Raw genomic sequence first — 22,027 nt, forward strand, 5'->3', positions numbered from 1 at the left:
CAGTGATTAAGGTTTGTGTTCTGCAGACAAACAGCTGTAACGCTCAGCTCCTATGCATCTCAGTGTGTAGTTGGCATCCATGCCCTCCATTTTCAGAACCTGCAGAGAAACTGGGTACTCAAGATCACACAATCTATCTGCAGAAAAGTCAAATACAGGTTTTGAGTCAGCTGAGTCCTTGTGTGGTAACCACTGCAGAGCACTGTTTCTCATTGGGTTTAAGGAATGCATATGAACCTTATGGTTTTACTCACTCAGGGATAATTGCTGAACTTTCTCTGCTTGGGTGAAGATGATATACATAAGAGGGAGCAGGACTGGACTCACAACGAGGATCTGTACTGTTTTCATTTACATGTACAGGAGGCATGCATAGATTTTTGTGTCCATGCCACAGTGGTACTACTAATCCTCAGAAAAGATGCAGTATGGCTTTCTGCACAATCATTCTTAAACTCTGGTATGTGTAGTTTCACAAACTTGTGCCTAGGTGGTAGGGGAGGGTCATGATCTTTATCTGCTTTTGGCAATGGACATTCTGGAAGCTGGAGATGATGGCACTGGTGTAACAGCACTTGTTTGGGAGCAGAGTTAAGTCAGTTGTTAATGTTTTCCTGTGAGCCACAGGGGTGCTAGCTGGGAGATGTATATCTCTGGTTGAAGGAGAAGAAAAGCCCCGTAATTGTCTTTTTGTTTTTTGTTTGGAAATAGGGGTGCTGTGTACAGCTGTGGGTATCTTCACTGAAATGCTCTCCAGTGTATGTACAGAAAGGTACATTAGAGCAGTACTTAACTCCAGAAATTAGTAGCTGCTTATTTGAAGTCCCTGTTTTATCAGTTACTGTTCAGCAAAGCTGAGTTGGCAGACTGACCTCACATTTTTTAAGACCAATAATATATGGTCTATCTTTTTGAATTATTTTAAAGCCCCCTCCCCCATTACACTCCAACACTGCAAGATATTTTCTTCTTGATTTTACTTGGATTTTTGCTGAATTCAGTCACCATGGCTCAGTCTCACTGTCTCTTTTCACGTGGCTGGGGCAAAGAGTCATTTGTCTGTATATCCCATACAGAGTCAAAGGAGCTAATGTGTTTTTGCATATTGTTTCAACAGTCCTATTAAGTAAATTAACTGTGATTGAAAATTCAGCAATGTGCACACAGAAAGTTTTCTCTATGAAGTAATATAGCAAATTTGTTACTTGACATCTCACCTGATGTTATGTTGTCCTCTTTTATCAACCAGTATTTTTTGAATATAAAGTAAATGCTGTAGACTAGGAAACCTATTTCATGTGTGCCACAGCAGCACTCTGTTTCAGACGGAGGGAATATAAAGTTCAGAAAGCTTTCCATGTTCGACATGAAGGGCAGGAAGTAGCCAACATGAGTCATGAGCTGCACTACCTCAAGAATACTAGTTTTCATTTCTAAAAGTTTAACAAGAATATTAGTTTTCTGTGAATTCAGTGAATGATACAGCTTCCAGTCAGCATTCTCGACTTTTATCATGCATCTTTCTGACCTTCTTTTTGTGTATGCTAAGTTTTTATGCTAAACTCACCTGAAACTCTTGGGCTCTTAAACTCTTGGGCTCTGAACAACAATAATAATTTAACAAATCTTAGCATGTAATAAAACGAGCATATTTATTTGAAATACCTCAGTATCAACATGTTTTACAAGGAACACTTACACAAAGTATTACCTAAACAAGAAGTAGGGGAAATGTATAAAGATGGAAATTCTGGTGTCTTTTAAGACAGGGTAGAAAGCAGAATGTTTTCAAGAGCTTTACTGGGACTCTCATTTCATGGGTTGTGTTTTCTCTGTGAGCCAGAGGGTGATCGCTTGGTTTAAGGTCAAAACAGAGTATAACCTCTGTTTTTGTTGGTGCTGTTTCATGGACTCATTCCTGGATATTAATGTTCTTCCCTCATTCTGCTGGGTGCTTTTCCTAACAAATATTTATGGAACAAAACCAACAAACTGAATCTTCTTCTTGACTGCTGGTAGCCCTAAAAAGGAAGATATATTAACAAGCTGATGATATCACTGCCTTTGTGCTGATGAGTATAGCTAGCCACAGATTTTTATAGCTTGGTCGGGAGCAGTTTAAAAACTGTTTTGGCAGATCTGTGGGTGCCATTATGAACTTACTTAACTCCTTTTCCCATTTCCAGACCATTTAGTTTTAAGTCTCTCATGTGATGTTTGCTAATCAGGTTATATATAGAATCAGAAGCAAATGAAATTTAGAATAACATTGCACAAAATGAGAATAGCATACACAAATCTACAATTTTCTCTTCATACAATTTCATTTTTATTATGGTAATGAAATGCTTAATTATGTACTCTTCAGCTAGTAAAATATATCTTGAGATGGTAGTATTAGCACATATTTTGTAAAACTCCAATGACAATAAAAGGATACATAGTTTTATGACTAGGTAGCAAATTGGCAATATCACCTGCAAGCTAAGTGAAGCTAAAATAACTCAACTAATGAGATAATAACACGTGGGACTAAAAAAAAAATGGTGTTGTGTAGGTGAAGAAATGCTTTACATTAAATCCAAAATATGGGTATAGTTCAAATAACATTAAGGTTCTGACTCAGGCAAATGAAAGTATGGAAAGTGAGAGTTAAGGCTGCCTCTCTATACTTAATATGCCCTGGTGCCTTTCCAACAAATATTTTATTATGTGAGCTCTCCCAGTGATTTTGGAACATGAACAGCATTTTGGACCTCCATAGGGGTTTAAAAGTGATTTTTTAATTTTAATTTAATTTTTTTTTTTTCTGAAGCCATTGCGCAAAAACAAAAGTGCAGAGAAGTGGAAGAGAGAAAATCTTCAGTTCCATTTTCAGTCTGTTAAAGGTAAATCTAAACCTTTCTGTGCAGTCTTCCCCTCCTGTCTCATATTAAGGTACAGCTAAAATATTTTCTTAAATGATGTGGACTGTGGTTAGAACTTGGTCAGAATATCTTCATTTTATGCCCCCTGCAAATGTTTCAGTTGCAGAGAAAGCTGCTTCCACCCCTTTTCTACAGGTAGTTATGCAAACCTGCAGTCAGAGCTCTGCTCTTCTTGACTCAAATCAAAAGCTTCCTCTACTGCTGGTAAAACTGGAAGATGGACTAAAGTCTTCTATGCTGTACCCTGATGCTGAGCAATTTTGGCATGATGCCATGCCAAACTTTGTTTTCCTCTCCTGTGGGACAAAACCACCATTCCAAGCCTTGAGAGCTGGCACAAAATAAAATGGCTGGTAGGTGCTTTAGGTGGTGATGGGAACAGAAGATGAGGATTTAAGTCTAGGTATCTACATGCTCCTCCATAGAGCAGTATCTGAATTTCCCGCACACCTCACTAACTTATATTGTAGCTGCCTGTGTTACAACTAGGAATATGAAAGGAAGGAAATGTGTTGCAGAGCTGGGAGTTGATTCTTCTCCATGCAAGTACCTCATCCAGTGCAATACTTCCTGGATCTTTCTTCTGATGGCTACAGATTTTCTGCATGCAGCCAAAATGGTTACTGATTCATCTGGCATTTCCTTAGGTTGTCATTTGTCCCTGCACACTTTGTGTCCAGTATTCCCATTGATATGGATGGGAATAAGATTAAAAATCCAATTCATTGAGCTGAATGCTGAGTAAATTGTATACAATATTCTCCCTGCTATTGCTGGCCGTTCTGTGGAAATCAGTCGATACCTCTTTAGTTCAGCTATTAGTTGTTCTCTGAAAACAAATCCTTTTGTTTTTAATTTTCTTTTTCTTCTTCACTTGAAACAAAATTGCTTTATAGTTACCACCAATAGCTCCCAAGACTTATGGAAAATTAGCAAGGTTATAAAACCTACAGTGTGTGTGTGGTTTGCTGTTTCAGCTGCACTTTAAAAGAAAAGTAATATACTCACTTGTCCTCCTTAGAAAAGCATCTATAAATTAACACCCTTTGAAAAGTTCCTGATGCCTAGCACAGTTTTTATACATTGCAGCCAAGACGTGGCTCCTCCATTTTTAACACTTTGGTCCATTTAAGCTGTCGTGCTGAGATCCGAGGGGTCTCTGTTCTGGTCCTTTTCTTTATAACATTATCTGGCCACATCTCTTCCTTCTAAGAGGTGTGGTGTGGGGCCTACACAGCAGCTCAGCACCTGGCTGCCGTGTTCTGCTTCCACCCAAGCTGAGGAGTGTCCCAGCCACCTTGTCTGGTGGGAAAGGGGAAGAGCCAAAGCCACCGCTCTGGGGATGAAACCTGGAGGAGGGCTCAGGCAACCCTGTCTCCTAAGGTCTTATGGGCTGCCTTGCACCTTCTGCTGTCAGAGCCCTTTCTCTTCTTCCTCACATCCTTTTGTTCCTCTTTGCTGTAGACCTGGGACTGGGGTCTCCTCTGTGTGGCAAGTGGACACACGGAGCTGCCTTCAAAAGGAGTCACCACAAGGCCTCAGACTGGCTCGCCTCCACAAAGGTCATGCCTGAGAAGAACCATGAGGCCACCTCTCCACGTGGAAACCGTGAGTGTGACCATGGCTGGTATAGTGTCCTCCCAGCTCCCCATGGGCTGTGGGGCTGGAGACCAGTGTGCTTTCAGCAACAGCAGGGTTGTTGCCTTCTGAGCACACTGGGAGGGCTCATGCCCACGTTGTGAGGGCCTGCTGACATCTGTGTTCCCATCCACTCAGCACTGGGGTAGCTGTTTATCTACCACCCTTCAGCAATGAGGTTGAGGGGCGTACCTCAGAAAGGCAGCACATGGTGCTTTCTGCAGCACTGAGTGAAGGGGAGAAACTTAAAGCCAATGGGAAGGATTTGCATTAGCTCTGCTGCCAAGAAGTCTTCCCTAAACTCTCTCCTTCCATAATATCTGGGTCAAAATAATACCGACTCTACTAAATCTTCAATTTTCTTGCTTTTTGTGTATCAACACTAGGACAAAGCAATTACAGCCCCCAGAGACACACACGAGTGAAGCGAGTGAGGCAGAGATATTAGTGTTGCAGTTGTCCTTCCCTGCCCTGTCCTCTGCCTTTGTTAATCTGCATGTGCAAATTAAACTGAAATTAAACTCTTAATTTATCATCTTGTTGTGGTGACAGCAGGCAGGACCAGAATGCTTTACAAACACGTAGCACCACATTAACATCAGAAACAGATTCTTCCCCCGAGAGAGGGGAAGATTTCAAAGAATGCGGAAAGATACCACAGGGCTGTAATCCCTCTTGCTGTACAGAAAACAACCAGTTGTTGTTGAAACCCTTGGAGGGGGGAGGTGGGCCCAGGGATCTGCACAACACATGTAGGCTACGGCTTTTCCACCATCGACAGTGGAGATGGGAAATTTGAAATAAACAACCTTGGGGGGTGGAAGGAAAAAAAACACACACACACACACAAAAAATACATGGCAAAAGGGAAAAGATACCGCACGGTAATAACTCAATGTGACTGCCCACAGAAGTGAACTGCTCTGAGGACCAGCCCTCTGGATGCAGACCATCTCTGCTACAGCAGGCTGCGGGCTCTGTTCACATCCCCACGCTGTCTTCACCTGCCGCCGCCTGTCGCTGTAGGGCACCGAGCTGCCCCTCTTGCCCTCGTGGGGTGGTAGCAGATAGCCCGAGATAGCCAGGGCCATCCGTGTGGACACCCTGCGGTCCTGATTTAGCAAAGCACTTAAACACATGCTTAAGGGATTTGCTGAGTTGGATGCTGCTTTCTCCTCTGGCTCCCTCCACGTCTCCTGGCTCCCTGACCACTTGGCTCCACCACTGCTTTCTTTACCCTTTAGGATGCTCTCACCATCCAAAGCTGGACCCTTCTCCTTCTCCACGGTGCCAGAGGTGCCTCAAAAGGTAGGTCCTTTTTGGTTTATTTTGCAGCAGAAGTTGCACTTGCTCTGCCCATGCAGTTAGGAGCACATCCCGTCCGGCTGATAGCCCCATGGAGTGTGGTCCCCAGCACCACCGGTGTGTCTGGGAGCTGCCCCTCCTGCCATTTGGACTGTAGGGGTTTAAGGAATTTAAGACTGTACATCTGAGGGCTTTGGTAGGAATAAGCTTCAGAGCTCCTAAGCCACTTCTCCGATAAATAAAGCTTCTCCGTTGGACATCTAGGATCTCTTCAAAATGTTACCATTGCTCCTGTATTCAGCTTACAAAATCTTCAGAAGTGTTTTGATTCCCACAGAGGCGAGTTTATTTATTCAGTCCTGCTCTGCTCCATCAAAGAGACCCCAGCCGGGAGAAGTCATCATTCATCAGCTTGGGAGGGACTCCCGCCTGCAGTAGCAATACTCTGCGGGGAAATGCAAACCTGCCAAGCTTTACTTACCTTAGCCCAGCATGAGGTGAGGCACGCTGATAGATGCACAGCTCTGACACGCTTTGGAGATTGGCATGGGGGAATGCATTGCCTGGCAGGCGCAGGGCTCGCGTGCCCCCACCACTGCATGTTTTTTCATGAGTCCCAAGCCCCGTGGGATGACACAAGAGTGGGAGCAAAGAAAGTGTGCAAAGCAGCCCTGGGTGAAGTATGCACAGCTGGAGGCGTCTCGCGGTGTTCTCACAGGGGAAGAGGAACAGGGGAGAGCTGTGAGCGATGATTAACTATAGCCATTAAATGCAGAAAGCAGTGACATAATTTTGGGAACATGAATGTACCATTTGAACTATCCTAGAAGAATGTCAAGTGCCGTGAAAATAACACCATATGTTTAGAGAGCCTGTTCTGGAGGTTTCCAGACCACAAAGCTGGATTTTGCTGGGCTGGAGCGCCCCGGCGGGCTCCTTTGCAGACGCGGCTCCTGGGGTGGCAGACCCTGGGAACTTGTCCTTTGCGTGGGGCAGCTGTGCCAAAGCCTCTCCAGAGCCACCTAGACTGACAGGCAGGTGCCAGCGTGGAACTGTGTGTTCTCCATACGAGGCCATGCGGCTTGTGAATCAATGGCTGGACTGTTTTGCTGTGCTGCCACGGGTCTGGATGGGATCCCAAGGCTTCCCCCAGGAGAACCTGGATTCAGGTTCTGGAGAAGGTGAGCCAGCAGGCTGATGCTGTGCCCCCCTCCCTGTAAACCAAAAATAATAATAAGTAAAAACAAAAACAAAAAAACAACACAACAATACCTCTTTAAAAATTGTATTTCAGGTCTTCATAAAGAAGCCTATGAGGAAGTCTGAATTAGCAGGATTGTTTTGTTTGGAGGTTTTCCGCTACGACTGAGGCACTATGTATAAGGCAGACTCAGGACTTTGGCATCTCTGTCAAAATCAGCTTGCAGTTTGGGAATTTTGATCAAGCAGTGCTGGGGGGCAGACGTGCGGAGCTGGGTGCCACAGCTGGGCACCAGTTCCCTGCACGGTACTGCCATTTGGAAGTGGGGGAGCAGAGGGAAAACCGCGCCTGCCACCGCTGTTAAAATCGACATTTCTGCAAATTCACCTGCAAGAAGCAAACCCCTTCAAGTGCTGCATTTGAGAAATAAGTATTTTTCCCATAAGAGGCTGTAAAAGAAAGGGCCCTGTTGAAAGAAAAGAAAAGAAGTTCTGGTGATTCAGCTGAGCAGAGCGCAATGTACTCAGCAAAAAATAAGAAAGAAAGGAATGAAAGTGTTAGCAGAGACTTGGTTATTGGCAACAGAGGGGTATTAGCCAAGTTATAATGGATTGTCAAACTAGGTTCTTGTTTGTATAACCTCCCAAGTTCCTTGCACTGAGTCAACATCTAGCCATCTGGGATGGGGGGGAGGGAATAACTTTTTGTTAAAAAAAAAAATAAAATCATGTAAAAATCAGTTAAATTTATGTTTCTATTCTAACGGAAGACATGTTTGAAAGGAAAACATACCTTTTGGAGTGAAGCATTTGTTTTTATTCTTTACAAGTGCTTGTTTGAGTTCATGTTTGTTAAATGGCTTGTAGTTATTAAATCACAGCAGTTTCCCCTGCTAACATAAAAATAGGTGTGATTGAAAAATTCATAGCAGGAAAATAAAACTGCCTTTCACCCACTTGGACTTCACTTGACTTGGTGAGATATTTGTAAACCCTGACTGACTTAGAAGCGTATTTCTTTTAGAAAGGAGTGCAATTCAGACAGAAATTTGTCAAGAAGACCTGCAGAGGCTGCAGAAATAACATCACAAATCATGAGCCTACCCAAGGGCATGTCCGTTCCCAAGGTCTGGTGCTTCCTGACAAGGGAAACACAAAACACTTAAATAAGAAAGCAAGAAAAACTTGGTTAGCAAAGGTGGATTTTCAATAGCAAATATAATTTTGTTTTCCAACTGGTTTCCCTCCAAATTCAGTCCTATCTTATGGTTAAGACCCCTTGGTTTTGGTAGACACAGCAAGAGTGTCTTTAAAAGAGTTGTGACCTCTTGTAGGTGTACTGGTGTGTGAAAAGTAATGGTGCTGTGTTTTGTGCTACTCTGTCTTCAGTCCCACTCAAAAGCCCAGGGAACTGAGTGGATGGATATCAGTTGACTTGTGATGACTTTGGGTTAGGTCCTGCTTATGTCTTGTGCTAATGAAAAACAAGGATGATATGTCTGAGAGTCAACTTTCCTGACTTTGTCCTGCTCTGTTCCATAAAGGAGCATACAAGGACAATTATTTTCATACACAATTACACTGATGAGTACAGAGGTGAGAGGAGGTGGCAGCCCTCTGGTCTCACCATGGTTTTCTGAGAGCCGAGGGTGACAGTGGAGTCCTCTGCAGCATGCCTGGCAGAAATCTTCTGCTGAAGGAGCATCTGGTGGTGTCTACAAATAATTGATTTATATGCTGTTGGTGTCATCCAGTTAGCCACCAAAAAATTTCCCTAGGAATCACTCTGCCATGGGATCTAAGTAATTTTGCACAAAAATCCTGTTGGTAGCAGTCCTAACACTTTGTTTTGTGGTCGTGCATGTGGGCAGATTTACAAACTTGCAAAATTCAGTACATCATAATCAGTTTCTGGGTCATTAAAGAGACTTGGCAAACTTTTACTGTACTTCGTAACAAGTTTATTATTATTATTTATTTATTTGTTTGTTTCAAGTCAAACCAGAGAGAGAGCCTTGAATTTAAGTGTTCTGAAATATTATTTATCTCTTCTGTTTTTAGAATTTATCTTTGGTTTTGCTACCCAGAAGAAAAAGAAGACCCTGGTGGCACTGTGTGCTCATAAAACAAAAGAGAAGAAATAAATTATGAAAAAGAAACTTTCAGAGACATGGTATGTCAGTCATTTATTTTCATTCATATGAAACTGCACTCAAAGAACTATATCCTATCTAATTCTGCCCTACTGATAAAAAATGTTTCCTCAGCAAGAGTTAACTTTCTCTTGTGCACAAGGATTTAATTCATTTAAATCCCTGATGAGCTTTTAGCACACAAATGAAGTGTTATACAGTTTTGCTGGAGCTCTTGGCATTGGGTGAACTTTTCCCATCATAATGTTGACTTATTAGACATGTGCAAAGTCTGTCCACCTCGTGGTGGCTGTGCCTGTGAGGCAGAAGGAAGCACTGTGAGGAGTCCCAGTGTGGACAGGGCAGCTCGAGTCCTGCTCCAGTGGGCCTCCTGCAAGAGGTTGTGTTGGGAGGGGATAATCCCATCCCATTGGGAGGGTAGTGCACATTGCTAGGTAGTTGTCCTGCTTCAGGGCACTCTGTTCTTTCTGGACTTCACAACGAGTCTGCAGATCTTGCAGAAAACGCCTATGAAATTTAAACTAATGTGAGCCTCTTTGCACCCTCTCGGTGGGGTCTTTGGTATGTTGGTAGCTGTGGGGATGTTACGCAGTGAAGTGGTTCAGAGTGGTGACCTTGAGACGCGGCTTGCAGTTCTGGTGTAGTAATTGTGGAGATCCAGAGAGTAATACTGAGCCCAGGCCAGTTTTTAAACATACATCCCTGTAATTGAGGATGTGAGGATGATGTTTGCATGTGAGATGTTGACTCTTACCCCTGTATATGTCATAATAATAGAAGTGCAAACAACTATGTAGAGACAGGCATGCACGTAGGCTTTGTGTTGTAAAAATGTGTCTTGCGGTATTATTTAGAAGCTTCATCCTGTTGACAAGAAAAAAGGAGATAGACTTCATATATAAACGCTGGGCTGCTTTTCATTTACCTGGTCTTCTTTGTACTCTTCTGGCAAAGTAAAGTGGTCTTTGTATGGATGGAAATATAATTTGCAAATCAGATTTTTAAATTCTTTGGTTTTTTTGTACAATACTAAATTACAATAAAAGAGACTTGATATAGATGAGGGTGAAACATACTGTTTGCCTTTCCTCAGCCCTTTCAGTGCTAAATCTGGTTGTTCTGAAACTTCATCTGGACTGGAATTATAATTTGTTCTGAGATATTCTTTATAGGAAGGAAATATTAATGTTTCCAGAACAGAGAAATTTTCATGGGGTGATGGAGCAACACAATACTTGTCTTGTGTGAAGTTCTTTGTAAATATAGAACTGCATATTTATAATGGCTGTGTTTATCAAGTATCTGTGGGCAGGGAATTTTTTTTTTTTACTGACAAGGGCTGATTACAGGCATGGCAAGTCTTCAGAGATGATGTTAAAGTTAAAGTGTCTCCTGATTTATGAAATCAATAGAAACATTTCTTTCAGACAGGTTTTAATTTCCGAAAAGCACTCATAAGAAAATGATTGCTATAAGTTACTTAATTAAGATTAAATGGACTTTTTTTTTTTCCTGAGAGTTTTAGTGTAGGTAGGTCCCACGTTCATTACATATCATGCATTTGAATATCCAAAAAAGGTGAATTTAGTCTGAAAACCCTTCCACAAGCTTATCTAGAATTTAAGTCTCAGCAGTAACATATTATTTGCAGAGAGAAAGGTAAATGCAAGGGAGTAATTTATTTTTATTTATTTTTTTTAGTAAGAGTTGCATGAGGTTTTGGCCAGACAGTCATAGGTTTACATCTAATTACCCGTCAAAACTTTGTTTTCAATTGTTTTGTCTTCAGTGTTAACTTGAAAGAGTATGAATCAGCAGAGGCCAACAAGTCAGGCTCTTGTCCTGACATGGAATATTTTACTGGAGGACTTGTGAATCACTTCAGCAGTATAAAAATCTTCTCATTACCCTTAGGTTGTTGTCTTGCCTTGTGCTGTGAATGGCTGCAATGCAACATATGCCTCCTGCTTCCTGATTTCTCTTTGCATTGGGCCATCTAAAATAACTTTCCAAAAAGTCCTTGAAAATTTAGAATCTTCTTCTTTTATTGTCAGACTACTTTAGAGTCTGTCATCTGCCTCCCTAGTAAATCTGTGTTCCTCCTCCTTTATTGACATATTGTCAGTGTTTGGCATAAAAGGACAGCTTAACTCTTACCTTTAATATTAGGCTATGGGAAAGAAAAGAAGCAATGCTGTGGAGACAAAGTAAAAACTAAGGAATAGAAAATGGTTCAACTTTAGACATTATCTATGTTATATGGCAATATTCATGTAGTTCAGCTGCTGGTTACACAATGAGACCAAAGTTTCTGTTAACTTAATCAGACAAATGTTCTTGAGTTATATAAAGTTAAAACCTTTTAGAAACAGAACTGGTAGCAAGCAGACTGACAGTAAATTATATTGTTGATGATGAGGAGGATGCATCTAGCTTTCCTGCTCTTGAAAACTAACTGATGCAAACTGATATTCTTTTTTAGCCACCAAAGGTTTGCCTAGTCAAAGAGTTATCGGAGAATAATCTTGGTTCAAGCTCTACCTTCTTCTGAAATAACTTTTATGTATAGATGAGTCTCATTGACCAGAAGCACATATGTCCAGGTCCACCAGACACCTTCAAAGCTCAGCATCTCTGCTCCCAACTTGTATGCTCCTAGCTCTGGGAACAGGATAAAGAAGTCCATCTTAGAGCCATAAGTTCATTACCCAGTGAATAGGCAGAACTCAGTGTAAGAGAATGGGCTAAATTATTGCAAAATCATGTCCATAAAAACAAGTAATGAATATTGCAAAGAACTACAAAGAACTATAAATACAAAATATGTAGTAGATGTAAAACAGAGATACTGTGTAGACATATCCAGAAGGCTTAGATTTTGGAACAGGCTTTGTTGGGAAGTAGCCGAATTGCTGTCACTGAGGTCTTTCAAGAAGAGATTAGACAGAATCTATGAAGGACATGCTGGGCACATTGGAGCTTGATTCAGAACAAGGCAGCACATACTTGGTGGGATGAAATCATAGAAATGCAGTGCTGGAAAAGATTTCAGATGATTAACTGCTTTAGGCCTGTTATGGACATATTGACAACGCAATTATAGTACAGATTGGACTGAGCCATTTTTTGAACATGATATTAGAAATGTTAGATTGATTCATAATAATTATCATATGCATAAAGCCAGGCTTTTGTCTTTGTCTTTATTGTGAGCTAAAAGATTCATACACTGTATGTGTCATCTACACTGGGTAGATACTTTACTATACCCAGCAGTGTGGCTTCTGCTGTCTCTAAACTGGGGAAGAGAATGCTGTCTCACTGAACAAATATGTAAACAAGAAATATTAATATGCATTAAAAATTTCCCAAACTTATGTCTACAAAAAATGTAATTGCAGGCTAGACTGTCCTCTGCAAGTTGCTTATGGGCCAAATGTCACATTGCATCACTTTTGAAATTAGTGTATTTATTTTGGGGCTCTAGGCTTCAGATGAGTTCCACATGTACTCCAGATTTAACAAATTCATCATTGGTGTCTTATTATCACTTGAAATTACTTCACAACTAGGTCAGATCCAGGGTTCTCATTTGTTTTTCATAGCATGAATCACATTTTAATACAGAGTGTCTTGTGTATATCTCCTCTTCCCATTTTGCAATTGTGAAACACACTTGTGGTGTGGATAGTTATTATATACACGGAAAAGTAAAGTTAGGAAAATATTTCATGCAATTTTAGCTTCAAAACAGCTCAATAGTTGGGACTAAGGAGAGCCAGTTCTGTATGACTAGCCAGTTCCCCACCATGGGCTATTTCTGAGGACATCTGTCAGTATCATTTTGTAGTAATTCATTTCTAAGTTGCCTGTGTGGATTCATTATTTGTTTTTTCTTTTTAAAGGGTTCTATTTTTCTGTCTACTCTCTCTCTTTGCATATCTCTGTTCCTCTCTGCTGACAAGACCAAAGCTAGAAAGCAGTGTGAGAGGTGGCTCCAAGTCACAAGTCTCTGGCATATGTGAGTCCAGGGGCAATGAGAGAGAGACAGGCTTTCTGAGCAGGAAATTGGAAGAAGGTTTGGTCAAATGTTCTTCACTAAAACCCACTTTTTGAAAAAAGATTGTGTTTTTGACCAAAAAAAACCTGTCTGCTTGCCCTGCAAATCACCAGTTTTTCACAAAATATAGACTGCCATGCCAGAAGGGGAAAAAAATAAAAAAGGTTTTGTTTTGGGTATTCTCTTGTAGTTGCCTGGTGGCAGTTGTAGTTAGGTTGCCTCACCACAGGGTTGGTGTGTCTGACTGCCATCTGGGTCTGTCCCTCTAGCTGTACTGAAGCCCTGCCTGTACCCTCAGAGGGGTGTTGGCGAGGGGAGGTGGGGAGCACCGTGGGAGGAGAAGCCCACTGGCATCCCTTTTCCAGGACACCTGAGGCCACTGGGGGATGGCTGTGCTTGATAATGCATGTTAGCCAGGCTTACCACATTTTAATAAGACAGTTTAGCCTATGGCTTCTGTATGCTTATTTATGACTCTGTCTTTTTCATAGCGAAGAGGTGCTGCCCTACTTATTTTTTGTAATCAGGAAGCCTGTCTGAGAAGAGCTCAAGGGATTAAACTGACCCAGTTTGGTTTGTTTGGTCATTAGGATTGTACAGCTCATGATCAGAAGGTATACCTTACCAATCCAAAAAAACATGCTCTGTTGCAATGGTTGCAATAACAGGAGAGAAGCAAGCTCTGACAAATGTATTAGCGCATTCACATTCGCACATGCTTATTTACAACTACTTTACTTCACAAATCTGTTAAGCCAGCTCCCTTTTTCACTCTGACCAAATTCCCACTTGATGCTGCATCTCAAGTAGGCTGTGTAGCTCTCGTCAAAAGTACATCGTGAAATTAGAAAAGATGCAGAGAGAGGCAATCAAAATCATTAGAGGGATGGAGCACTTGGAGGTGATTGTGCCAAGAAGGTCCTGACACAAAAGCCTGCTGCCAGCTCTGCTGTAGCATGTAGCACCTGGGAACACTGTCATGTAGCTGCCAAATTAGGCATCTGTCACGGGAATATGGCTCACAGACATAGTGATTAGTTTAAACATAAAATGTGCTGGGCACTGGCTAAAAATATGCCATTTTGACCAGTGTTACAGAGGTTGTCATGGGGACGTCTTGCTCTCTCAGTCTTTCATAAAATCCTTATGGAAGCTAAAAGCAATGGTTTCCTCAGAGGGGTGATGTGAGGAAAAAAGCATCCTGCATTTCAGCTGTTTTAAAATGAAATTTAATATATGGAAATTAGGAGCGGAGATGGTATCATAGGGCAGATGGTTCTTCGAGGGCCAAACCCACTGTGAAAATCTCTTTCAGTACTAATGCGGAGAAGTGAATCTGGTCTCTCAGTGGTTACTCACGAGTTCTACAAAAAATAAAAATAATAAAAAAAAATATAAGAAATTGTTTCCAGGTTCTAATTAGTCAAAACAATGTGCACTCTGTGACACACTGGACCTCAGTTTAATGGCAAGAACCTCCAGTTTCTTTGGCAGTTCGGAGCTCTGCATTGCACTGAAAGCTATGTGGCAGCTTCACAAGCATTCCCAAACTTTGGAATATACTGAGTAGTGAGCTATTTGGTTACACATATTAAGTGGATTGAAATTGCTCCTTGTATATTGCTTAAATGCAGCTTGATCTGGGGTTTTGGCATGGTGAAGATGGAAGGAGAATGAGACAGAGAAGGGAGGATCTTCCTTACATGTTCAAACAGAAAAATTTGGAAGACAGTTTTGGGGATTTAATGAATAGCTGTCTATGGCCCTTCCCATGAGAAACATAAAATGATCATTAAATTGTCTCTACTTTTCATATATTTGCTGTGTGTACTTTTCCTGTCTGCTAGGTGATGGGTGGGTTTGGGCTATATCGCTTGCACAGTGCTGTCTGCGTAGGCTCCAGGTGAACTGGAAGAGGAAGAAGTGCTCTGCAGAAATACCAGGTTTGGCCCCAGGCATGTCAGCAAGCCAGGCTTTTCTACTCAGACGGAGCTCTTCTGGGAATGCTACAGCAGGTTAGGTAGATAGTCACTGAAATGGTTTCTGGTCAGTCTATCGGCATAAGAAGTCAAAATGACAGATATATTAGTAGCTGAAATCAATGTTGGAATGGTTCTAATTTCTCTGTTGGACCAAATGTTTTTCGATTATCATTCTGGGGCAATTCTAGGGGAAAAAAAAGCTTCAGATTGGAGCATATGTATGTAGGGCCTTCCTGCCACATAACGCAATGTAGGGTATGGTCTTTGCCATCAGTGGCCAATCTGAACCCTTTGAAGACATGCATGACCATTTGTCAAGACCATTTACAAAATGAGTGTATTTCTTGAGTCTGTTTAGAAGCTGGGGCAAAAGAAATCCCCTCTTCCCTCAGTTAAAGAAATGAGGATCAATGTAGTCCAAAGTATGACCTCAAACTAAAGAATAATTTTATGATGAGGTTATATGTTATAAGGTAGACTATGGAGACAAACATAGACAGGAGTAGCTATAGAAGTACAAATGAGCATGTTTGTGGTGGAAGAGCAGCTGGCTAATGTCCATGTCATAACAGTCTGAGATCTGTCACAGGAAATTGCAGGTCTGGTAGAAAGGATTTTCAATATTCAATTAATTCAAAGGTAGCAATTTATGACTTGGGGATAGTGCCTGTAACACATTCTACTGAAGTAAGGAAAAAATCATCTGGGCAGTTTATTAGTGTGACCTCAGTAGTATGCAAGGATTTGAAAAAAAAAATAGAAAACAGACATAGAAAGGCAAGTAGAAAATAAACTTAAAAGAACCCAACACACACAAAAAACAGGAGTTTATCAAAGATGAATTTTCCAAGGTTAACTGATACTTCTTGACAAGAGAATTCCTTTTTAGAGGAAGTAAAATGTAGAGATTTAATCTAGCAGGGCTTCAGTACCACTGAGCTGTGTAGGAGACAGAAATAATCTGAGGGAGATGGGTATTTCTGTGCAAACTGTGAAGTGGTAAGGAACAGGTTAAAGAAGCAGCAGCAGATCTACCTCCGGAAAGGGCAAGGGTTGAGCAGGAGGAAGAGAGCTGTGGCATTCCTTCTGCACCATCTGGAAAGCGTTCCTGTTTAGCTGTCCCATTGATAACTTTGTCATCAGAAGTCACAGCACGCTAAAAGCATGGGATGATGAAATGAGTTTGGAGGCATTGTCTGCAGACAGAAGGACTGAAATATTTTTTCCTGGGGAAAATAGGTGGACCTTCTAGGTGGACCAGCAGAAAGGGGACCAAATATAGCAACAAAAAGATCAAGGTGAAGGAAGTAGGCTCGGTAAGACAAATGGTTTTGATAAGTCATCCTAGTATAACCTCCTGTGCTGAGTGAAGGTTGCTTGCATGATTATACAGTATTTAATTAGGTGATCACAAGCTATTTTTTCCATAGCATGTCAACCAGGTTCCACGTATAGATCATATGTCAGATAGAGCAACTCCAGAGGTGCTTCAGGCAATTTGTTCTGAGGGACACCTGCTTTTTCCACTGCAGAAGTTAAACATATGGACTGAATGAAGGGCAATGAAGAAAGAAAATGGTTAATGTGTATGAGAACTGTTGAATATCTCCCTCAGGAGCAGGACTTTCTCTGTCTGTAATGGCAGTGTTGTTTAAACCAAACTTTTCTATTTGGGGAAAAAAAGAAAGAAAGATCATGAGGATTTTTCAAAAATATTTATGAAATTTTGGAAAAAATAGAATCAGTATTTGAGAATGTTTTGATTGGCAAGAAAGCTTTGGCTCTTCTACCGCTTGCTAAAAAGACTGTGTTGTTGTTTTTTTTTTAAAGAAAATTTCCAGATGTTTGGAGGGCAATTTAAAAATGATAAAAATATTTAAATAGAATAAAAATTTACAGTATTCTAATCTATGTCCATACATGCTGGATCTATATTGTATTCTTAATATTTTAAATTCTGAAGAGAGTGATAAAGTATCACTCTGGTATGTTTTCATATTCTCTGCATTCTCAGCTCTAGCGCAAAGGGCTTTTAGAAGGTACTTGACATAAATGGTTGCTCGGGAAATATCTTTAAATCTGCTTCTTTCTCCATTATTCTGCACTATTTTTGATATAGGAGTATCACAAATATTGAGAGCTACTTTGCAGTGACTGCCACAAGTTAGTGAAGGGGGCTGGGGAATGTGTTTTCAGAACTGCAACAGTTTGCTGGGGCTTCAGAGTAGGTTTTGTGTTTGGGTGTTGTTTTGTTCAGAATATAGGAACAGGGAGATTGAAGAAATAGAACTCTTTTTTTCCTTTTTTTTTTTTTTTTTTTTCTCCTCTTTTTTTCTTCCCCTGTAATCACTGGTGAATTGTTTAGTGAAAGTTTTTTAACTTGGGTCACTCAAATTAAATTCATGACTCTAAATTAATGTGTCAGACTATGTGGCATACATTTCAGAGGCCCCAAGCAGCCAGTTTATTCTGGCACCAGGAGCATACACACAAGTTTCAAAAAACATATTTAGGTGCTTAACATCAGGCATCTTGACTCTGAAAAAAAAAAATCATTTTTAATCTGTCTTGCTTTAGTTTCTTGTTCATGTGAGATCCCAAGATGCAAACGAAGATTATCTTGACGTTTTCCTTTGCCTTTATTAAGGAAAAATTCTTGCTGGCTTCTACTCAGTGGAGATTTGGATGGAACAAGTCCTGAGAATAGAATGATTAAGCCTTTGTCGAAACCCCTCTTGCTTCCTCATGACTTCCAGAGCTCTTCTAAGTCACTCAGATGCACCTCCAGCACCAGGAATTAATCATCTGCTGACAGAGAGAGAGTGAAAAGCTATTAGTTTTATAGGAGCTTTTCCCCCGTGAAATTCCATTGCTGGTTGACTCTTTCTGAGAGATGATGTTGAAACTGAGAATAAATTCAGTTTCAACATTTTCATATTCTTCGCTGTCACTGCCAGGAAAACGCTTGACTCTTATGCAATAACGGTCTGGACTCCTTTCAGTGCTCGCCACGGTAGGAATGACACTGTAATGATCTCAGCTCCATACGTCCTGGGTTCTGGACACAATCTGCTCACTTGGGCTCCCCATAGGTCTGAAACTTCAAAAGCAGCCTCCAGGTTGTGTTCTCGGAAAATTCCTCACTGTGGCACTAGACCAGATGGATGAGGTGCTCACACATACCCTTCAGTACAGCTCTCCCTGCACTGGCTAGGCTGGGTACCAGAGACAGCCTCATGGGTTGTGAAACCTAACCAGAAAGCAGACTCAATCTTGATCGGCCAGAAAAAGCTTGTTCACGTGCCTACCCAGTTTCTCTGTAGTCGCGGTGATTGTGCTTCAAACACAGGCTCTTCAGGCCAGCTGAGCCCCTGGGCACATCCTTCATGCGTCCTTTTAGAACAAGTTCTAAACACCTTATTGTTTTCATTTTCATGTAGAAATACGTAGCATGTGACTCATAAGGTGAATTTCCCAATTCACTTTTTATTTCCCCGTTAGGGAAGAAGGCTATGTCACAACTGTTTTCAAGGAGTTGCAGTGATTTTATTTTATTTTTTCCCTGCATTGGACAACCATGTTGCTGACTTTCCTTTCCAGAAGGAGGTGGTGTTGTCTAGTGGCTGGAATGCTGCAGCCGTATCAGCTTCTTTGGGGTCCCTCTCTGTTGCTGCCTCTATGACCTACAGCACGGTGGCTAAGCTGTTTCTGCATCTCTTACTGAAGGTTAAAAATACCAACCGCGTGAGACATTTTAAAGCTTTTGTGGCTCAGAAGTACTTGGAAATGATTAGGTGAATGATAGCAAATAGGCAGTTATCAGGGTTTGCTAATTCCCCTCTGACGCAAGATGGCCAGTCGGTCTGAATAGTCCCATCTACCTTTCTGCGAGTAGCCAAAGTGTGCTAGTGTGGAGAAACAGGAATGGTGCATGCAGACACAAAAAACCTTGGAAATGGAAAGAAACAGTACTTACATGACACGGGAATGGAATGACTCAGTAATTAGTTCTTGGAAGGGAACGTTTTACAGGGAAAGTGGATAAATTTAAAGGGCAGTCTCAGTTACAAAATAATCCCTGAATTACTTAATGTATTACCAATTTCACTGTTATTTCAGATCTCTGAGGCAAAATGCTCCAAATTACTCAGACAGCAGAATCTTCTTTTAAGAAATCATAGCAGTCTAAAACAAAATCACTCCTTCCCCATTGAAGGCTTACCTCCTTAGACTCTCACCTCTCTCCCTGACCTCAGGGTTACTACGCAGAGATTATAATGAGGACGAGAATGAAACCTGATCTCCTCTTTGTCTTCAGACCTGTAGAATTGTGGTACCCAAAGGATTCAGTACTTTGTGATTTATGACTTCTCTACTTTATTATGAAGAAATGTTAAACATCTTTATTTAATATGTTACATATCATGTTATCCAAGTTTGGCTGCTGATTGCAATACGCTCACCCTTTATTCCCTAGACGAGCAATACCTATCTGTAACTTCCTACATTGTTATCAGCTTTTCAGTGTTATGCCTTATTTGTGCAAATGCAAGTTTTTCCAGTTGTCTGGGTAATTGTACCATCTGAAGGACATTACCCTGCTTTGTAGACTGCAAATTCTTCTGAATCATTTCCTAAGTTAATAAAATATTTTATTTTTTGTTTAAAAAAACACCCAAACCCTAATTCAGACTAACCCCTCTGTACTTCTCTTCTCAGAGGGGTCCTGTGCAGCCCTTGACTGCACTTCTATTAACACCAAGAGAAATTCCTCTTCTGGTTGAAAGGGAGTAAGTGATAAAGTGCTAAAGTGCTGTTGGGGTGTGGGTGATAGCATCAAGCTGCACAATACTTTGAACAGATAATACTGAAAAATGAGGCAAAATTACATACCCTCTCCCTCCAAAATCCAACAACATCAAAAAAAAAAAAAAAATTAAACCAAAGCTTTTTTTTAAGCCAATAACAGAACACCAAGCCAGGAATCAAGTAGGTCTGTGTTCTGTTCTGCCTTTTGCCTGGAAATCATGTTCCACTCTGAGTCAACAGTGTAGCCAAGAAGCAAAGTGACATATTTCTTAGGAGACGGTCAATGAAGCTGTAAGTCTGATTGAGTGCGAGGACTCAGACTTCCTTGATTGCCTCAAGGTGCAAAATTCTTAAGTGTTATCCTTACTTTATCAGCTTTAATTAATAAAGCAAAGCTCATTCCTGAAAAGATTTGCTTGTCACTTCTTTTCCATTTCTTTTCAATTTGCGTTTGGCTATTAGAACAAATATGACTGTTTTTGAAGCTTGGGGTGAAAACAAGAAGTCACCAGGACAGTACTATGGTACTGAATCAGAACTTCTTTCTTTCAGGATAGTTGATTTGACTCTTGCAATGAGGAGGGGACAAATTACTGCAGGGAGCAGTGACTGAGAGCATGGAAATGACGATCAACCACTCTGGGGCATGTGTGGTCTCTCTCTGCTTCTTCATCTCATGGAAACATGTTTCTATGTGCATGGTGTCATTTTCTAGGTGTCATTTTCTACAACAGAGTAAAAAGTCACCTGACTACAGAAAAAAAGTAAAGCCTGGTCTGGGAGCATATTGTCTCTGGGCATTTTCTGCATCCATACAAAGCCTTACAAACGTGTAAGTTTGAGCCTTCACAGCTGATCCTTCACAAATGCAAATCCTATCAGTCTAGAAAGTCAGCTTAATTTTGCTTACTGTGTATAAAGAGTCTCTTGCTTTGCAAGAGCATGATAGCCTGTTATGCCAATATGGTAAAACATGTGGTTACTTCTCTCTAGGGGATGTAAAAAGCTCAGTGATCTTAAAGGTCAGAGAGTAACAAGTACCATGAAATGAAAGGATAAAAGCAAATGAGTATTACAAAATCACCTTTTGTCTAATTAAGAAAAACTGTTTAGGAGCCAGAAGGTGCTGCTATAGGACTGGAGGATTAGATTTCAGGAATAGACAGTTTTACAAATTTACAGTAAATTTCAGCATGTGCCTTTGTCCCATTGGAGCAGCAGTTGATATATGTGTGCTGTTGAACAGGGATAGGATTATACACATTCTTTAAATTAAGCACATCCTTAACTGCTTAGCTAAATCAGAGTCTTAGTGGTCTGGATACAATGAGAAGAAGTACCTCAAATCCAAGGGTGTGAAAACAAGCTGGGGATTTCTAATAAGAAATGAGAATTTAGGGTGCAACAGATTAAAATTCCTCTGAGAAAAAAAAAATATGCAAAGAACATGAAAAAAACCAATGTGGCTTCACAAGGGACTGCTCAAAAATCTGAGGTTAACAAATGAACTGTTCTGGAAATGGAAAACAGAGGTGGCAGCTACACAAGAACATTCTCTAAGTTACTGCTAGCAGGAAAATATGAGAGTTAAAAGCCATGATGAGTTAAAGCTAAGCAAGGCAAAACAATCTGGGGATGTGGAGCGGCATTTACAAGAAGATTAGTGGAATTGTGGGCAAACGTGGAATAGCCTGTTAATCACTGAGAGGATAGTAAGTTATAACCATAACCCCAAACTCTAGATATTCAGTTGCTTTTCAAACTATGTTAACATGCACATAAGGGTTTCCGGTCATAATTATATCCAGCAAAGTATCTACTGATTAAGGCAGAAAAGATGTCTCAAATCCAAGAGGGCTTAAAAATGTATATGTGGCTGTGTCCAGGGAGCGAACAAACAGGCAATGCAGAAAATTCAAGGTTTAAAAAAAAAAAAGAAAAAAAAAAAAAGAA

The 22,027-nt window shown here is 40.9% G+C and overlaps 1 long non-coding RNA gene across 2 annotated transcripts in view; it reads left to right on the top strand.

The window, feature by feature from the left end:
- LOC137856078 (uncharacterized) overlaps nucleotides 1-22,027 on the top strand; it is a 97,023-nt gene that overhangs the window by 32,316 nt on the left and 42,680 nt on the right. The window contains exons 2-7 of one of the 2 annotated variants that reach the window (XR_011096185.1): nucleotides 2,816-2,888; nucleotides 4,392-5,873; nucleotides 6,698-7,051; nucleotides 7,165-8,197; nucleotides 9,132-9,243; nucleotides 20,627-20,775. This is a non-coding gene — a long non-coding RNA (uncharacterized lncRNA). The remainder of the gene's footprint in view (nucleotides 1-2,815; nucleotides 2,889-4,391; nucleotides 5,874-6,697; nucleotides 7,052-7,164; nucleotides 8,198-9,131; nucleotides 9,244-20,626; nucleotides 20,776-22,027) is intronic. The other variant, XR_011096186.1, reaches the window with a different exon arrangement.

This window comes from Anas acuta, chromosome 4, assembly GCF_963932015.1.
Source record: "Anas acuta chromosome 4, bAnaAcu1.1, whole genome shotgun sequence".
In the NCBI taxonomy this organism is placed as follows: Eukaryota; Metazoa; Chordata; class Aves; order Anseriformes; family Anatidae; genus Anas; species Anas acuta.